The sequence below is a fragment of the Bombina bombina genome, chromosome 6 (genome assembly GCF_027579735.1).
Source record: "Bombina bombina isolate aBomBom1 chromosome 6, aBomBom1.pri, whole genome shotgun sequence".
Taxonomy (NCBI): Eukaryota; Metazoa; Chordata; class Amphibia; order Anura; family Bombinatoridae; genus Bombina; species Bombina bombina.
In genome coordinates, this window is record NC_069504.1 from 1132690645 (window position 1) to 1132708481 (window position 17837).

The 17837-nt window shown below is 39.1% G+C and overlaps 1 protein-coding gene across 4 annotated transcripts in view; it reads right to left on the reverse strand.

Moving 5' to 3' along the window:
- Positions 1 to 17837, reverse strand: part of SOX5 (SRY-box transcription factor 5) — a 488205-nt gene that overhangs the window by 58246 nt on the left and 412122 nt on the right. The gene's annotated exons all lie outside the window — the stretch shown is intronic.

Here is a 17837-nt window from a genome sequence, read left to right on the forward strand (position 1 = left end):
AGGATACATCTATTTCAACTGCATAAATACATTTCATAAGTGCTCATATGACTTTGTCTCAACCATAAAAAGTTGTTTTTTAATTTATTAAAATGTTTTGTAATCTATGAAACTTGTAAATTTGGGCCAGATTACAAGCAGTGCGCTAACTTTTAAGCGAACTGCTTAAAATGATTGTGGCCACATTAGCACATGTATTTGAAGTGTATTTGAAGTTGAAAGTAAATGGTTACTGTGCAAGCGGAAGACCAAGGTAACTTAAGGACTTTGGATATTGCTTCTTATCCCCATAGATTTCTATAGAGCGTACTAAACAAAAAACTATTAGTTAACTATCAGTTATATGCTTACCCGACACTGCGCTAGGCAAACTGCGATAAACCCAAAGGTGTTAGGAATACTTGAAATTCCTATGTTCTTCACATAGAAGAAAATGTTCTTTTTATATTTAAATATATATTTCTATGAATATGTTTTTGTAAAATATATATCTATACCTATATAGATATAAATATATTTATAGAAATATCTATTTAAAAATAAAAAGTACATTTTTTTCTAAGTGAAGAACATAGGAATGTCAAGTATTTATTTTAAAAACACATTCAAAATTAATAAAACCTATATTGCATGTTTTAAGGTAGTTGACTGGAAATTGCTCAAAAGTGTATATATATATATATATTTATGTCTATACATTTTTATGAATATTTAAATTATATATATTTTTTATTAAAAAATGTATATATGTGTGCAATAATTTATTTTAATGTGTTTTAAATGTGTTTTGTTTTAAACCCTTACACTTTACTTCAGGTCTCAAGTCACACTGAATATTCTAGCTCAGTCTTGAGCTTAACTTTCAACTTGCAATATGAGCGCAAGTTAGCACCTTCTCGATATCCATTGAAAGTATAGATTGCGCTAGAGTGATGTCGGCCACGCTAAATCTTTTCTGGTAAACGCACTTTATCATGGAATTATCATATCTAGTCGCATGCTACTGTTAGTGTATCACAACCTGCACTAACATTAGCGCACCTCTTATAATCTGGCCCAATATTATCAATCGAGTGTTTGTTACGATTGCGATTAAGTCTTTGGATGTCTATAAAATGGCAATTATAAAATTGGACAAAATCATATAAAGTTAATAGTACACATATTTATACGTGAAAACTACTCGTTGAATGAAAGAAAAAAAATATTTTAGGCAGTTGCCTTCAATACTGAAACAGACATATTTTACTTGTGCATTAACTTCCAGTAGGTATGTGGAACCCTATGCAAAATCCAGAAAAAAAGCCTGTTTCTTATCATTTTTGCATGTTTACTCAATTCAAATAAAAGTAAAATAAATTTGTCTGTTTGTTTTTTAATTGATGGGACCTGAATAATTCAATCACTCAAATTTCTAATAGACTAAATATCATATAAAAGGAAGAGAAATATTTGCTGAATTTAATTTGTTTACGACAAATTAAAATGGATTGGAACTGGTATCATAGTGTAAAAAGTATCATATTTATATGTGAACATAATTCAAACTGAACTACCCCTTTGGCAGGTCTTATAATAAACTCAACTTGAATCCCTTGTATTTATGAATATTTTCTACTGACATCTTGGGGCATATGTATCAAGCTCCGTATGGAGCTTGATGCCCCGTGTTTCTGGCGAGCCTGAAGGCTCACCAGAAACAGCAGTTATGAAGCAGCGGTCACAAAGACCACTGCTCCATAACCTGTCCGCCTGCTCTGAGCAGGCAGACAAACATCGCCGGAAATAAACCCGATCAAGTACGATCGGGTTGATTGACACCCCCCTGCTGGCGGCCTATTGGCCGTGAGTCTGCAGGGGGCGGCGTTGCACCAGCAGCCTTTGTGAGCTGCTGGTGCAATGCTGAATACGGCGAGCGCATTACTCGCCGTATTCAGCGAGGTCTGGCGGACCTGATCCGCAGTGTCGGATCAGGTCCGCCAGACCTTCATACATATGCCCCTTGTCTGCCCCATTTTTATTAATCCTAACCTGTAACTCAAATGAAGTTCCCCCTACCCTTACAGCCCTGGTGTTTGATCAATGCTCCTTAGCATATTTGTATTCATAAAGCCATATAGTTAGCTGAACTGACAAGAAAAGACAAGAAATAAAATAACTCAGATTTTGTGGGAAAAAATGCTTCTCAAATAATATAGTACCCATGGCTTTATTTATTTATTTATTTATAAAATGTATTTATTTATAAAATATTTTACCCGGAAGGATACAAGTATGTCCTGGGTCCACAAAACATTGCATTGATACAATAGGGTACAATAAAATACAAAAACAATAATAATACACAATATATGCAAAAATGTGACATAGAACAGGTAGGAAATATATAATCAACCATAACAGGTGCATTCTGTTTTGAGATATGTAGAGAGGGATCAATTAAAAATAAGGCTAAAAGTATGAGAAATGTAATGATGGCTGCCAGTTAATGAAAAGGCACTATTTAGGTGCTAGAAGATCAGCTTATTAGAAAATATCTGTGCATTAGAGATGAGCAAATGTGTTGGCACATTTATACAAATAAAATGTTGAATATTCTTATATGTATAAAATTATTGATTTAAAAAAAATACTGTACAAATATGGAAATTAACATTCAAATGTCAATTGCAATGTCTATGAGAATGCTAATTTTCATATTGTATTGTGACTTTATCTAAATTGAAAGTTACATTCAATATAGTGAAATATACATTTTAAGAAGTTACATTAGTTCTATAGAAAGATTTGAATAGCAGAAAATATGTCAAGGTGAAGATTTGCCCTACTATTTTAAAGTAAAGAATATATTTCCCACTGTGTAATTATTATTTATATACTACCAAAGCTTTAATATGTTGGCTGCTAGAACATCTAGGTGTTTATGGGTTAAATATACTGTCTTTATTGCACTTATTTTTTTTAAGAATATCAAATAAGAATATCTTAAAAGTGTAGTAAATCTGCAGAGCCTTTATTTTAAATCTTTATCATTGGGAAACAAAGCTTGAATATTAGCAAATGCCCTGACAATGGCATTACCAAATTAGTTGATAATAAATGTTTTTCATTAAATAAAATAAAGGAATTACAAGGTTTAGAAACAAGACAAAAGATGTTTTACAATGCACTGTGATACCAAGAAATTAAAAATGAAAACTCTTTGTTGGAGTAAAACACATTGTAATTAAAATAATAAACATGTAATAATTCCGCACATCCGCTAATTCTTGTTAGTCTCTGATACCGTGTTTTTTTTTAGTATTACTCTTTTTGTTAAACACTCTTTAATCCTAAACTATATTAAATGATATAATATACCGTTCTAAAAGGACTCTATAATATAGCTCTCTTTCCCTTCTCTCCTCTATGCTATACATATTAAGTCAATTAAGTATTTTTTCATATGCAATATATAAAAACAAGGAGGAGCTTCAATGGCACAATATCTCTATTCACATGGAATAACAGGTCACACAACATGCACACAAGGAAATATACTCCCAAGGGTAGCGCACGTGACACAGTGCAAATAATGCAGTCTGGGTATGTTAGTAGCCCCCCAGCTATCTATCTCCGGTATCTCTCACGTGTTATTCTGTGTTAAATCCTGAATTCTAGCAATGGGCCCTAACCACTGTTTAGGATGCGCCAAAATATTCAAATAAACTTTGCAATCATCAAAAAATCCCCAAACAGCTACAACTTATTTATTAATGCTGTGTGACCTGTTATTCCACGTGAATAGAGATATTGTGCGCCTTCTTGTTTTTTATATATTGCAGTGACTGTTTGGTTATTCTCTGGCATCAGCGTTAGCCTTGAAGATTCATTGACGTCTTTGTTTTTGGACCAACTATTGATTGGTACTTGAAGTCCTTCTTCACATGTTTTACTTTTAAGACAGTGGGGGATATTTATCAAAGCGTCAATCTCGGTGCATTAGCCGGCGTCAATACGCTCGCCAGACATTGCTGCCGCGGATCCATATATGATGCCCTTATTTATAAAAAAAAAAATGCCAAAAACATGCGCATCAAGTATGGCGCGATGAGCATCAAACTGTCGCCTTTATTCTGGTGAACTGCTTGTGCAATGTTAAATGCGGACAGCGTATGCTGTTGGCATTCAGCGATGAATGACGGACATGATACGCTACAGGCTATCATGTCGGACAGAAATTGGTAAAACTACCCCCATGTCTCTTGCCTTGTCTATGTAAGTAAGTAAGTATGTCTATGTAAGTAAGTATGTCTATGTAAGTATGTCTATGTAAGAAAGTATGTCTAGTTAAGTATGTCTATGTAAGTATGTTTATGTAAGTAAGTATGTCTATGTAAGTAAGTATGGCTATGTAAGTAAGTATAGCTATGTAAGTATGTGCATGCAAGTATGTATGTCTATGTAATTATGTCTATGTAAGTAAGTATGTCTATGTAAAAATGTCTATGTAAGAAATTGTCTATGTAAGTATGCCTATGTAAGTATGTCTATGTAAGTGTCTATGTAAGTAAGTATGTCTATGTAAGTAAGTATGTCTATGTAAGAAAGTATGTATATGTAAGTATGTCTATGTAAGTATGTCTATGTATGTAAGTATGGCTATGTAAGTATGTCTATGTATGTAAGTAGATTTGACTATAAATTATTATTTATTATTTTTATTTTTTTTTGCACCATTTTTTGATCATACTCCGAACAACCCGTTGGATAGGTATAAGGGCGTAAAGAACTCTAGTGTCTTTAAGTAAGAAGATACATTTACTACTTGAGCTTTAACTTATTGTCAGATTCTCATTACTGACCTGGATACAGTCACCAAGACATGACAGGCAGTTTTGCAGCAGACAAAGCTGAGCAATGCACAACTCTACGATGCAACAAGCGCTTCTCGCTGGCAGACAATGATGAAAGAATCTGACACTTATGCCTTGTGGGAAGGCCAAGAGAGCACACAGAAATAAATAAACAGAGGCGAAAAGGGGCTTAAAAAAAAGAGGACATCTGGGTTGTGGCAGAAAACTTAAATCTTCCCTGAAAGCTATACTGTGAGATGTTCTGATTTCTAGGGTGGTTCCAAGGCGTTCTGTTTATTTCTTGGCTTCCATCAGTTTAGGAATCACTAATACAATGTGACAGCCTGATAGCCTGGCCTCTACTCTGAACAAAATAAGGAAACATTATTACAACAAACATAGACAAAATCTTATGATAATTTTATATTTTTTTTATCTGGTGAGTTACTATTGAACAGACATATAAATCTCAAGAAAATATATTTTAAAGTGAAACTGTCTCATTTTACATGTGCCCGGGCAGATTTTAGAACATATGTAGTAGATGTTTGGTTGGAAGACATAATGAACGTGTTTGACTGTCACTTATCATTATAATATCTCACCTAAAAAAAAAAAAATGGACATAAAAAGACTTTAAAATGCATAATTCTCCACTTAATTAATACTCTTAAAAGTGAATGTTGCCTTTAAAATAAAAAAATAAAATATCTATGGCTAGATTACAAGTGCACAAATTTATGCGAGAATTATTAGTTGAAAGTAAACGCGTTTGCGTGAGCACAATTGAATTTAACTCACATCGGGTTAGCGCAAATGAAGAGAGCCTTTTCAAAATGGTGTCCCTTGCATACCTATTGTCTGATTTGATTTTTGAAATTCAAATGAGCCAATAGGATAAATGCTACAGAAATCCTATTGGCTGTTCAAATCAGCCAACTGGATGAGAGCTACTGAAATTCTATTGGCTGATTTAAATAGCCAATAGAATTTCAGTAGCCCTCATCCTATTGGCTGATTTGAATAGCCAATAGAACTTCAGTAGCTCTCATCCTATTGGCTGATTTGAAAAGCCAATAGGATTTCAGTAGCTCTCATCCTATTGGCTGATTTGAATTTCAAAAGCTCCCTTGCAGTGAAGATTCAGTGTACGGTGGCGACCGTATGAAGAGGACACGCCGCGCCGGATGTCTTGAAGGATGGACCCACTCCACGCCGGGATGAAGATAGAAGACGCCGCCGGGATGAAGATAGAAGATAGAAGACACAGCCTGGATGGATGAAGACCTCGCCGCCTGGATGAAGACTTCAGAAACTGTAAGTGGATTGTCGGGGGTTAGTGTTAGGTTTTTTTTAAAACTTTTTTTGGGTGGTTTTTTTTTTTAGATTAAGGTTTGGGCTTTTTTAAAATAGTTAAATGTCCTTTTAAGGGCAATGCAAAAGAGCTAAATGCGCTTTTAAGGGCAATGCCCATACAAATGCCCTTTTCAGGGCAATGGGTTAGCTTAGGTTTTTGTTGTTTTTTTTTATTTTGGGGGTTGGTTGGGTGGTGGGTCTTTGTATTTTTGTTTCAGGTAAAAGAGCTCATTTCTTCAGGGCAATGCCCTACAAAAGGCCCTTTTAAGGGCTATTGGTAGTTTATTGTAGGGAAAGTTTTTTGGTTTGTTTTTTTTGGGGGGGGGGGGCTTTTTTATTTCTATAGGGCTATTAGATTAGGTGTAATTGTTTTTATTTTAAATAATTTTGTTTGCTATTTTTGTAATTTAGTATTTTTTATTTTTTGTAGTAGTGTTAGGTTTTATAAAATGTGTAATTTAGTTTATTTAATTGGTAGTTTTTTAAATTTTAGTATAATAGTTGTTAGGTTAATTCTTAGTTTAAACTTAGGTTTTTTTAATTTCACAGGTAAGTTTTTATTTTAAGATAGGGATATTGTAATTTTAATTTAAAGTTAAGGGGGTTGTTAGGTTTAGGGGTTAATAGTTTACTTTAGTTTTTTGCGATGTGGGGGGGCTGGCGGTTTAGGGGTTAATAGATTTATTTAGTGGCGGTGATGTGGGAGGCCAGATGTTTAGGGGTTAATAACCTTATTTAGTGGAGGCGGTGTCGGGAGTGGCAGATTAAGGGTTAATAACTTTATTACACTGTTTGCGATGCGGAAGGGCCTCGGTTTAGGGATTAATAGGTAGTTTATGGGTGTTAGCGTACTTTGTAACATTTTAGTTATGAGTTTTGTGTAATAATTTTGTTGCGCAAAACTCATAACTACTGCTCTCAGATAGTGGAAGGGATCGTGTCAATATAGGCTGGAACGCAAGCATTTTAGCCTCACCACACAACCTGTAATACCGGCACTATGGAAATCCCACGTAAAAACTTCATTTTTTTGAGTGTGGGATTGACGTTGCGTTACAGGCTAAAATGTTTGCGGTTTAGCTATACAGACAAGACTTGTAATGGCTGCGTTACGGTTTTTACACTGAAATGGCCATTTTTTCAGCGTTAAAACCGTAACGCAAAACTCGTAATCTAGGTGATACACAATTAGTTATCTAAGGCACGTTATTGAAATATTAAATATAAAATACTGATTAAAATATAATTATTAATTATTATAGATAATGTAAAATACATATATATCCTATGTATTTATTTAGAATAGTTTAGTTCATCTATAAAAATGAATTCAATAATTATTAATATCTTTCAATATTTAATAAATAAATAACGCACCAAAATATAAAATATTTTGGGTTAGCGCACATGAAGAATTAGTGTATTCCTGACACGTTTGCACACATAATGTAAGTGCGACAGGTGTACACTAATTATTCAAGTGCCCTAACCCAACATGAGTTATATTTAAAAAAAAACATACAAAAAAAACAAGAAATTTATCAGGTAAGCATAAATTTTGTTTTCTTTCTAATGACACTGTGAGTCCACGGATCATCATCAATTACTGTTGGGAATCAATACCCAAGCTAGAGGACACAGATAATACGGGAGGGACAAGACAGGTAACCTAAACAGAGGGCACCACTGCTTGAAAAACCTTTGTCCCAAAAGAAGACCCAGCCAAGGCAACAGAATCAAATTTATAGAATTTAGAAAAAACTGTTCTACAGAGGCCTCTCTCTGGACAGCTCAATAATAAAACACTGCCCTAGTGGAGGGGGCTGAGAATCACTCAGGAGGCTGCTGTCCAGCAGGCTCATAAACCCTATAATTAACACTTTGCAAACAGAGAAAAGAGAAGTGGTAGTAGATTTCCGGCATTTATGTTTATCCAGAAAAACAACAAACAATGCAGAAGACCTACAAAAATCCTGAGATGGTAGATATTTAGGACCCGCACAACATCTAATATGTGCAACAGACGTTCTTCATGAGAAGAAGGAATAGGACAGAGAGAAGGAACAACAATTTCCTGAGAAAACTTCTGTCCGCAAAAAAACCCTAGGAATAAAACCAAAATTGGGACGAGGAGAGTCCGGAACTCTCAGAGCAGCAGAATATCAGAAAAAACAGAACTTTCCCAGATAACAGCTTAATATCTAGGGAATGCATAGTCTCAAACGGGACCTGGAGAAAACCTTAAGAACAAAGTTAAGGCTCCGAAGAAAAGCAACCAAACTAACCACAGGCCTGATACTAACCAGGACCTGATAAGGAATTGTAGATCCGGCCCGTCTGCCAGACGCTTGAGCCGCAGAATGGAAAGAGACGAAATCTGACCCTTGAGGGTACTAACAGATGACCCCTTCTCAAGGTCTTCCTGGAGAAAAGATAAGATCCTTGGGATCCTTAAAATCTAGAAATAACCTACGAGCCTGAATCATGGTCTCAATGACCAATTCGGAAAAACCCACGCTTAGCTAAATTCAAGCGTGCAATCTCTAAGCTGCCAGCTTCAGAAAAACTAAATTTGGATGACATTTCCACGGAGGTAGAGATGACATCTCTACTAGATCTGCCTACCAGATCTTGCGAGCCACGCAGGAGCTATTAGAAAAAAACAATGCTCTCTCCTACTTGATCTGAATGAAGACTCATGGAAGGAGAACAAACCAAGGAAAAGGTTAAGTCAACCTGAAGTTCCAAAGAACTGCAAGAGCATCTATCAGAAAGGCATGAAGATCTCTTGACCTAACTAGGAAACATAGATGTTCAGATGAGACTCCATCAGAACCAATTCTGGTAAGCTTTCGGATGGAGGTCCCACTCCCCGAGATGGGAAGTCTGTCTGAACAGAACTCTGCTTCCCAGTAGTCCACTCTACAAAAGTGGATGGCCAATAGACAGAACTGTGAGCACCTACCCACAGAAAAATCTGAACACTTCATACATCACTAAGGAACTCAGAGAGGAAAAGATGTAAGCCCCAGGGGCTATATTGGCAGACTAGGGCCCGATAAACTGGGCTAAGACAACTGAAGCCAAACCATCAGAGCATTGTAAATCGCTCTCAACTCCAAAATGATGAAAGGGAGAGCAGACTTCTCACAGGAACTACGTCCCTGCCCTTCAACGAGTCCCAGACTCCTCCCCAGCCCATCAGGCTAGCGCTCACAATCACAAATATCCAGGAAGGTCTCTGAAGCATGTGTTCTGAGACCTAAATTCCTGAAAACCCACCATGGGAAGAGACTCTTGTCGATTGATCCAGACCTGTTCTCTGAGACAATCTGAATAATCCCCATTCCACTGACTGAGCATGCACAACTGCAGAGCTCTCAAATGAAATCGAACAAAGGATGATGCCCATGGATGCACCATCAGACCAATTACCTCTATACACTGAACCGCTGATGCCAAATAGTAAACTAAAGAGAGAGGCAAGAGGAAGGATTTTGTCTTTTCTGTCAGAAGTATTTCCATCGATAGGGAAACAATTATAGTCCCTACGCAGACTACCCTATTGCTGTGACAAGTAACTTCTTTTCCAGCTCCACTACCAACCGTGGAATGAAGAAGACAACAGAAACTTTCAAATGAAAATTTGTTAGAAGGAGGATGGCGCCTAAACCAATAGGCCATCCAGACAAGCCGCCACTGCCGGAACCATTGAGAAAACTCTGGAAGCTATGGCAAAGCCATTGTTGGACCACAAACTGAAAAAGTTTGGCAGAAAGTAAAACCCTTTGATGGGAACCTGAGAGTCTGCATCCTTTAGGTCTAAGGTCATTATAAACTGATCCTCTCACCAAAAAAGAATGGAGCAATCTTTTAGGCACCACGAACAACATGGAAAATAAACTAACCCCTGTTCCCAAACTGGAACTGGATGATCACTCCTGAACACATTTCAAGAACGTCTCTCTTCTTATCTGACTACAGATCATCTTGAGAGGTGAAACCTGCTCCTGGAAAGGACTTGAATTCCAAGTCGTAACCCTGGAATACTCTGTCTACAGCCCTTTAGGGATCTAGGACCTTTTTAAAGGTCTAGGAGGAATTCTGCCTGACATGGCTGTGGGGGGGTTCTGAACCCATGGCTCTGTGCTTTACTGTTCTGTATGCTGCTGTGTTGAACCACATTCAGTTCTGTCTGTATCCAGACAGGACAAAAACAGAGATAGACCGCCCCCCATAAGATCCAATCCTGACTCGAGGGTAAACCCTACATGCTGAATGAGAATTATCAGTGGGTGTCTTTAATTACTTCCCCTGATCCAATAGTGACTGGGTATCCAAGAGGACTTGAACTACTCCTGCTTGGAATACAAGGGGAAGAACTTCTAGAAGTTACAAAGTAACGAAAATTAGCAACAAAAATAAAAAATTGGCCTAACAGCCTTTCTGTGGAAACAGACCAGGCAGCGCACCAAAGGATGCCGCACTTGTCCATAAAGGTCTACATCCTTAAAGGATCATCTATTTTAATCAGAATAACAGAGGCCTCTACTACTTTAAGTACCATGCGCCATGATAATAAAGTGAGACAGTTTATTACAGACAGGAGATGGGGAAAAAGGATTACTTGACCTCTCCCATACCTGAGAAAAATTTTCTAACATAGTTGAGAACAGGAAAATTGTTTACAAATGAATCCTAGTATATATAGAAATTACTAGATTCTTGAGGATTGACAACCACAGGAGAGTCGAAGTATACCAAGAAGCCAGCCCTCCTAAATAATACCAAAGGAGTGACGACAGAGGTATCAATGTTGTCCAGTAGCCAAAACCTCCTTTAACAGTACAAAAAGTATTCAAGCAAATATCTGAAGGTGATCACTTCAGTATCAAATAAAGGAATTATACTGTCCAAAAACTGAGATTTAATCCTCATAAAATACCAGCGGTCCTCCTCACCCAACTTAGGAGAGAAAACAAAAAACCCAGGTAGCAGAAAGTGGAACAGAAACCTTACTATCTGAATTTTAAATGTCCTCTTGCATTTTCCCTGTAAGAAAGGAAAAACAGACAAAACCGCCAGTATCGCAGATGATACCCGAGCTGCAAAATCTGTAAGCAAACACACTCCACCAGGAGCTTGAGAGGAACCTCAGGGCACTGCATGTGACACCATAAAGGCTAGGGACACTGAAGGAGAAAACTGTGGCATAGCCTAAACAGTATCATCCTGAGATACATGGGACTGGAGAGTATCATTGTAAAAAAAAACAAAAAAAAAAACAGAATTTATGCTTACCTGATAAATTTCTTTCTCCAACGGTGTGTCCGGTCCACGGCGTCATCCTTACTTGTGGGAATATTCTCTTCCCCAACAGGAAATGGCAAAGAGCACAGCAAAAGCTGCCCATATAGCCCCAGTCATTCGACCGACGGTTAGGAGAAAAAAAAAAGGAGAAACTATAGGGTGCCGTGGTGACTGTAGTGTATAGAGAAGACATTTATCAAACCTGTTTAAAAAAACAGGGCGGGCCGTGGACCGGACACACCATTGGAGAAAGAAATTTATCAGGTAAGCATAAATTCTGTTTTCTCCAACATTGGTGTGTCCGGTCCACGGCGTCATCCTTACTTGTGGGAACCAATACCAAAGCTTTAGGACACGGATGAAGGGAGGGAGCAAATCAGGTTACCTAAACAGAAGGCACCACGGCTTGCAAAACCTTTCTCCCAAAAATAGCCTCCGAAGAAGCATAAGTATCAAATTTGTAAAATTTGGCAAAAGTGTGCAGAGAAGACCAAGTCGCTGCCTTGCATATCTGATCAACAGAAGCCTCGTTCTTGAAGGCCCATGTGGAAGCCACAGCCCTAGTGGAGTGAGCTGTGATTCGTTCAGGAGGCTGCCGTCCGGCAGTCTCGTAAGCCAATCGGATAATGCTTTTCAGCCAGAAAGAAAGAGAGGTAGCAGTAGCTTTTTGTCCTCTCCTCTTACCAGAGTAAACGACAAACAAAGATGAGGTTTGTCTAAAATCCTTTGTTGCATCTAAATAGAACTTTAAAGCACGGACTACATCTAAATTGTGTAACAAACGTTCCTTCTTTGAAACTGGATTGGGGCACAGAGAAGGAACAACTATTTCCTGGTTAATATTCTTGTTGGAAACAACTTTTGGAAGAAAACCAGGCTTGGTACGCAAAACGACCTTATCTGAATGGAACACCAGATAGGGTGGATCACACTGCAGAGCAGATAATTCGGAAACTCTTCTAGCAGAAGAAATAGCAACCAAAAACAGAACTTTCCAAGATAGTAACTTGATATTTATGGAATGTAAAGGTTCAAACGGAACCCCTTGAAGAACTGAAAGAACTAAATTTAGACTCCAAGGAGGAGTCATGGGTCTGTAAACAGGCTTGATTCTGACCAAAGCCTGTACAAAAGCTTGTACATCTGGCACAGCTGCCAGGCGTTTGTGTAACAAAACAGATAAAGCAGAAATCTGTCCTTTTAGAGAACTCACTGACAACCCTTTATCCAAACCCTCTTGGAGAAAGGAAAGAATCTTAGGAATTTTAATCCTACTCTAGGAGAATCCCTTGGATTCACACCAACAGATATATTTTTTCCATATTTATGGTAAATCCTCCTAGTCACAGGTTTTCTGGCTTGGACCAGAGTATCTATCACTCAATTTGAAAACAAACGCTTGGATAAAATCAAGCGTTCAATTTCCAAGCAGTCAGCTGTAGAGAAACTAGATTTGGATGTTCGAATGGACCTTGTACTAGAAAATCCTGTCTCAAAGGTAGCTTCCATGGTGGAGCCGATGACATATTCACCAGGTCTGCATACCAAGTCCTGCGTGGCCACGCAGGAGCTATTAGAATCACCGATGCCTTCTCCTGTTTGATCCTGGCTACGAGCCTGGGAAGGAGAGGAAACGGTGGAAACACATAAGCTAGGTTGAACGACCAAGGCGCCACTAATGCATCCACTAGAGTCACCTTGGGATCCGTGGATCTGGACCCGTAGCAAGGAACCTTGAAGTTCTGATGGGACGCCATCAGATCCATGTCTGGAATGCCCCATAATTGAGTTAACTGGACAAAGACCTCCGGGTGGAGTTCCCACTCCCCCGGATGGAAGGTCTGACGACTCAAATAATCCGCCTCCCAGTTGTCTACTCCTGGGATGTGAATTGCAGATAGGTGGCAGGAGTGATCCTCCGCCCATTTGATGATCTTGGATACCTCTCTCATCGCCAAGGAACTCTTTGTTCCTCCCTGATGGTTGATGTAAGCTACAGTCGTCATGTTGTCCGACTGGAATCTTATGAATCCGGCCTTCGCTAGTTGAGGCCAAGCCTGGAGCGCATTGAATATCGCTCTCAGTTCCAGGATGTTTATCGGAAGAAGGGACTCCTCCCAAGACCATAGACCCTGAGATTTCAGGGAGTCCCAGACCGCGCCCCAGCCTAATAGACTGGCGTCGGTCGTGACAATGATCCACTCTGGTCTGCGGAAACTCATTCCCTGGGACAGGTGATTCTGAGTCATCCACCAACGGAGTGATTCTCTGGTTACCTTGTCTACTTGAATCTGGGGAGACAAGTCTGCATAGTCCCCATTCCACTGATTGAGCATGCACAGTTGTAATGGTCTTAGATGAATTCGAGCAAAAGGAATTATGTCCATTGCTGCAACCATCAACCCTATTACTTCCATGCACTGAGCTATGGAAGGCTGCAGAATAGAGTGAAGAACTTGACAAGCGTTTAGAAGCTTTGACTTTCTGACCTCTGTCAGGAAGATCTTCATTTCTAAAGAATCTATTATTGTTCCCAAAAAGGGAACTCTTGTTGACGGAGACAGGGAACTCTTTTCTACGTTCACCTTCCACCCGTGAGATTTGAGAAAGGCTAAAACAATGTCTGTATGAGCCTTTGTCTTGGAAAGAGACGACGCTTGAATTAGAATGTCGTCTAGATAAGGTGCCAATGCAATGCCCCTCGGTCTTAGAACCACTAGAAGGGACCCTAGCACCTTTGTGAAAATTCTGGGAGCAGTGGCTAAACCGAACGGAAGAGCCACGAACTGGTAATGTTTGTCCAGAAAGGCGAACCTTAGGAACTGATGATGATCTTTGTGGATAGGAATATGCAGGTACGCATCCTTTAAATCAACGGTAGTCATATATTGACCCTCCTGGATTGTCGGTAAAATTGTTCAAATGGTTTCCATTTTGAACGATGGAACTCTGAGAAATTTGTTTAGAATTTTTAAATCCAGAATTGGTCTGAAAGTTCCCTCTTTTTGGGGAACTACAAACAGATTTGAGTAAAACCCCTGACCTTGTTCTGCTGTTGGAACTGGGTGTATCACTCCCATCTTTAACAGGTCTCCTACACAATGTAAGAATGCCTGTCTCTTTATCTGGTCTGAAGATAAGCGAGACATGTGGAACCTTCCCCTTGGAGGAAGTTCCTTGAATTCTAGAAGATAACCCTGAGAGACTATTTCTAGTGCTCAGGGATCCGGAACATCTCTTGCCCAAGCCTGAGCGAAGAGAGAGAGTCTGCCCCCTACTAGATCCGGTCCCGGATCGGTGGCTACCCCTTCATGCTGTCTTGGTAGCAGCAGCAGGCTTCTTGGCCTGTTTACCCTTGTTCCAGCCTTGCATTGGTTTCCAAGCTGGCTTAGCCTGGGAAGCGTTACCCTCTTGTCTAGAGGCTGAAGAGTTAGGAGACGGTCCGTTCCTGAAGTTACGAAAGGAACGAAAATTGGACTTATTCTTAGCCTTAAAAGACCTATCCTGTGGGAGGGCATGGCCCTTCCCCCCAGTGATGTCTGAAATAATCTCTTTTAATTCTGGCAAAAAAGGGTCTTACCTTTGAAAGGGATATTAAGCAATTTTGTCTTGGAAGATACATCCGCCGACCAAGATTTTAGCCAGAGCGCTCTGCGCGCCACAATTGCAAACCCTGAATTTTTCGCCGCTAATCTCGCCAATTGCAAAGCGGCATCTAAAAAAAGGAATTAGCTAATTTAAGTGCGTGAATTCTGTCCATGACTTCCTTTTTCTAGTTCATCGAACCAAAAACACGCCGCCGTAGTGACAGGAATAATGCACGAAATTGGTTGGAGGAGGAAACCTTGCTGAACAAAAATCTTTTTAAGCAAACCCTCCAATTTTTTATCCATAGTATCTTTGAAAGCACAATTGTCCTCAATGGGAATAGTCATGCGTTTGGCTAGCGTAGAAACTGCCCCCTCAACCTTAGGGACTGTTTGCCATGTGTCCTTTCTTGGGTCGACCATGGGGAACATTTTCTTAAATATAGGAGGTGGGACAAAAGGTATGCCTGGTTTCTCCCACTCCTTAGACACTATGTCCGCCACCCTTTTAGGTATCGGAAAGGCATCAGGGTGCACCGGGACCTCAAGGAATTTGTCCATTTTGCACAATTTTTCTGGAATGACTAAAGAGTCACAATCATCCAGCGTAGTTAGTACCTCCTTAAGTAAGGCGCGGAGATGCTCTAACTTAAATTTAAACGTCACGACATCAGGTTCTGCCTGTTGAGAAATTCTTCCTGAGTCAGAAATTTCTCCCTCCGACAAACCCTCCCTCACTGCCAATTCTGACTGGTGTGAGGGTATGACAGATAAATTATCGTCAGCGCACTCTTGCTCTACTGTATTTAAAACTGAGCAATCACGCTTTCTTTGAAATGCTGGCATTTTGGATAAAATATTAGCTATAGAATTATCCATTACAGCCGTTAATTGTTGCATAGTAACAAGCATTGGCGCGCTAGATGTACTAGGAATCGCCTGCGCGGGCATAACTGGTATTGACACAGAAGGAGAGGATGAAGAACTATCCCCACTACCTTCATTTGAGGAATCATCTTGGGCAACCTTATTAAATGTGACAGTACTGACCTTACTTTGTCTGGACGCCATGGCACAATTATCACATACATTTGAAGGGGGGACCACCTTGGCCTCCATACATACAGAACATGATCTATCTGAAGGTACAGACATGTTAGACAGGCTTATACAGGCTATAAATGCAATAAAACCGTTTTTAAACAAAACCGTTACTGTAAACAGAGCACACTTTATTTCTGGATATGTGACAAACTATGAAGGAAATATCCGATCTTTACCAAATTTGCACCCTAGTGTCTTAATGCCTTAAAAGTATTGCACCCCAATTTTCAAGATTGTAACCCCTTAAATGATGAAACCAGAGCTGTTTAATCAATTAGCAACTTTAAAACCACTACAGTCCCAGCCACAGCGTTTGCTGCGACTTCACCTGTCCTTGGGGGTTATACGATACCAAAATAAGCCTTCCAGGAACTTTTTTAATGGCCACCAGACCCTCTCACATGAAGCTGCATGCACTGCATCCAAAAGAAACTGCGCAATTATGGCGCGAAAATGAGGCTCTGCCTACTAGAGTGAAAGGCCCTTCCTGACTGGGAAGGTGTCTAAACTACTGCCTGGCGCCTAAAAACTTTCCCCAATTCTCAGGTTTTGAAAAACACTTCAAACCTCATATAAATATTGAATAAAGCAATCGATTTAGCCCACAAGAGTGTCAACCAGTATATAGCCCATTAATAAGCCTTCATTCTGTTATGAGTCTAAGAAAATGGCTTACCGATCCCGAAGAGGGAAAATGACAGTCTTCTAGCATTACACAGTCTTGTTAGAAAATGGACTAGTCATACCTTGAGCAGAAAAGTCTGCAAACTGTTCCCCCCAACTGAAGTTCTCTGGGCTCAACAGTCCTGCTTGGGAACAGCAATTGATTTTAGTTACTGCTGCTAAAATCATACTCCTCTTTTAATCAGAACTCTTCATCCTTTTCTGTTTTAGAGTAAATAGTACAAACCGGCACTATTTTAAAATAACAAACTCTTGATAGAAGAATAAAAAACTACAACTAAACACCACATACACTTCACCATCTCCGTGGAGATGCTACTTGTTCAGAGCGGCAAAGAGAATGACTGGGGGGCGGAGCCTGAGGAGGGGCTATATGGGCAGCTTTTGCTGTGCTCTTTGCCATTTCCTGTTGGGGAAGAGAATATTCCCACAAGTAAGGAAGACGCCATGGACCGGACACACCAATGTTGGAGAAATTTGGAATAATGAATACTGTCACTTTAAACATAAAATACAACCCAAGATTTACATAAGGGCTTGTTCTTATACTGAATAAATTATTAGATATACCCAAAACCTTCTAACCGTAGAAGGTGTAATAAGTATCAGCATAAAATATAAGGGGGGACAAAGTGCTTAGACAAAAAAACAATGAGCCCCTAAGAGCAAAATCCAGTGAAAATTATTTTATATAATAAACATAGTCCACTTCATTATAAGGCAAGGGGAAAACAATCAATCTGCTTAATAATGCAGAATTTATAAGCTATCCAATGCTGGATTATACTCATAACCACAACGTAATTTAGATTCTAAATGATCTGATAGCGAGTATGTCTGACACCTATTACATAACAGACATAATCTCCCCTTGTTCCAGCTAGAGCCCACTCTAGCATCAAATCTCTGAAAAACTGACAAGGCTAAGAGGAAAAATATAAATCCGATCTAACTGGAGTAA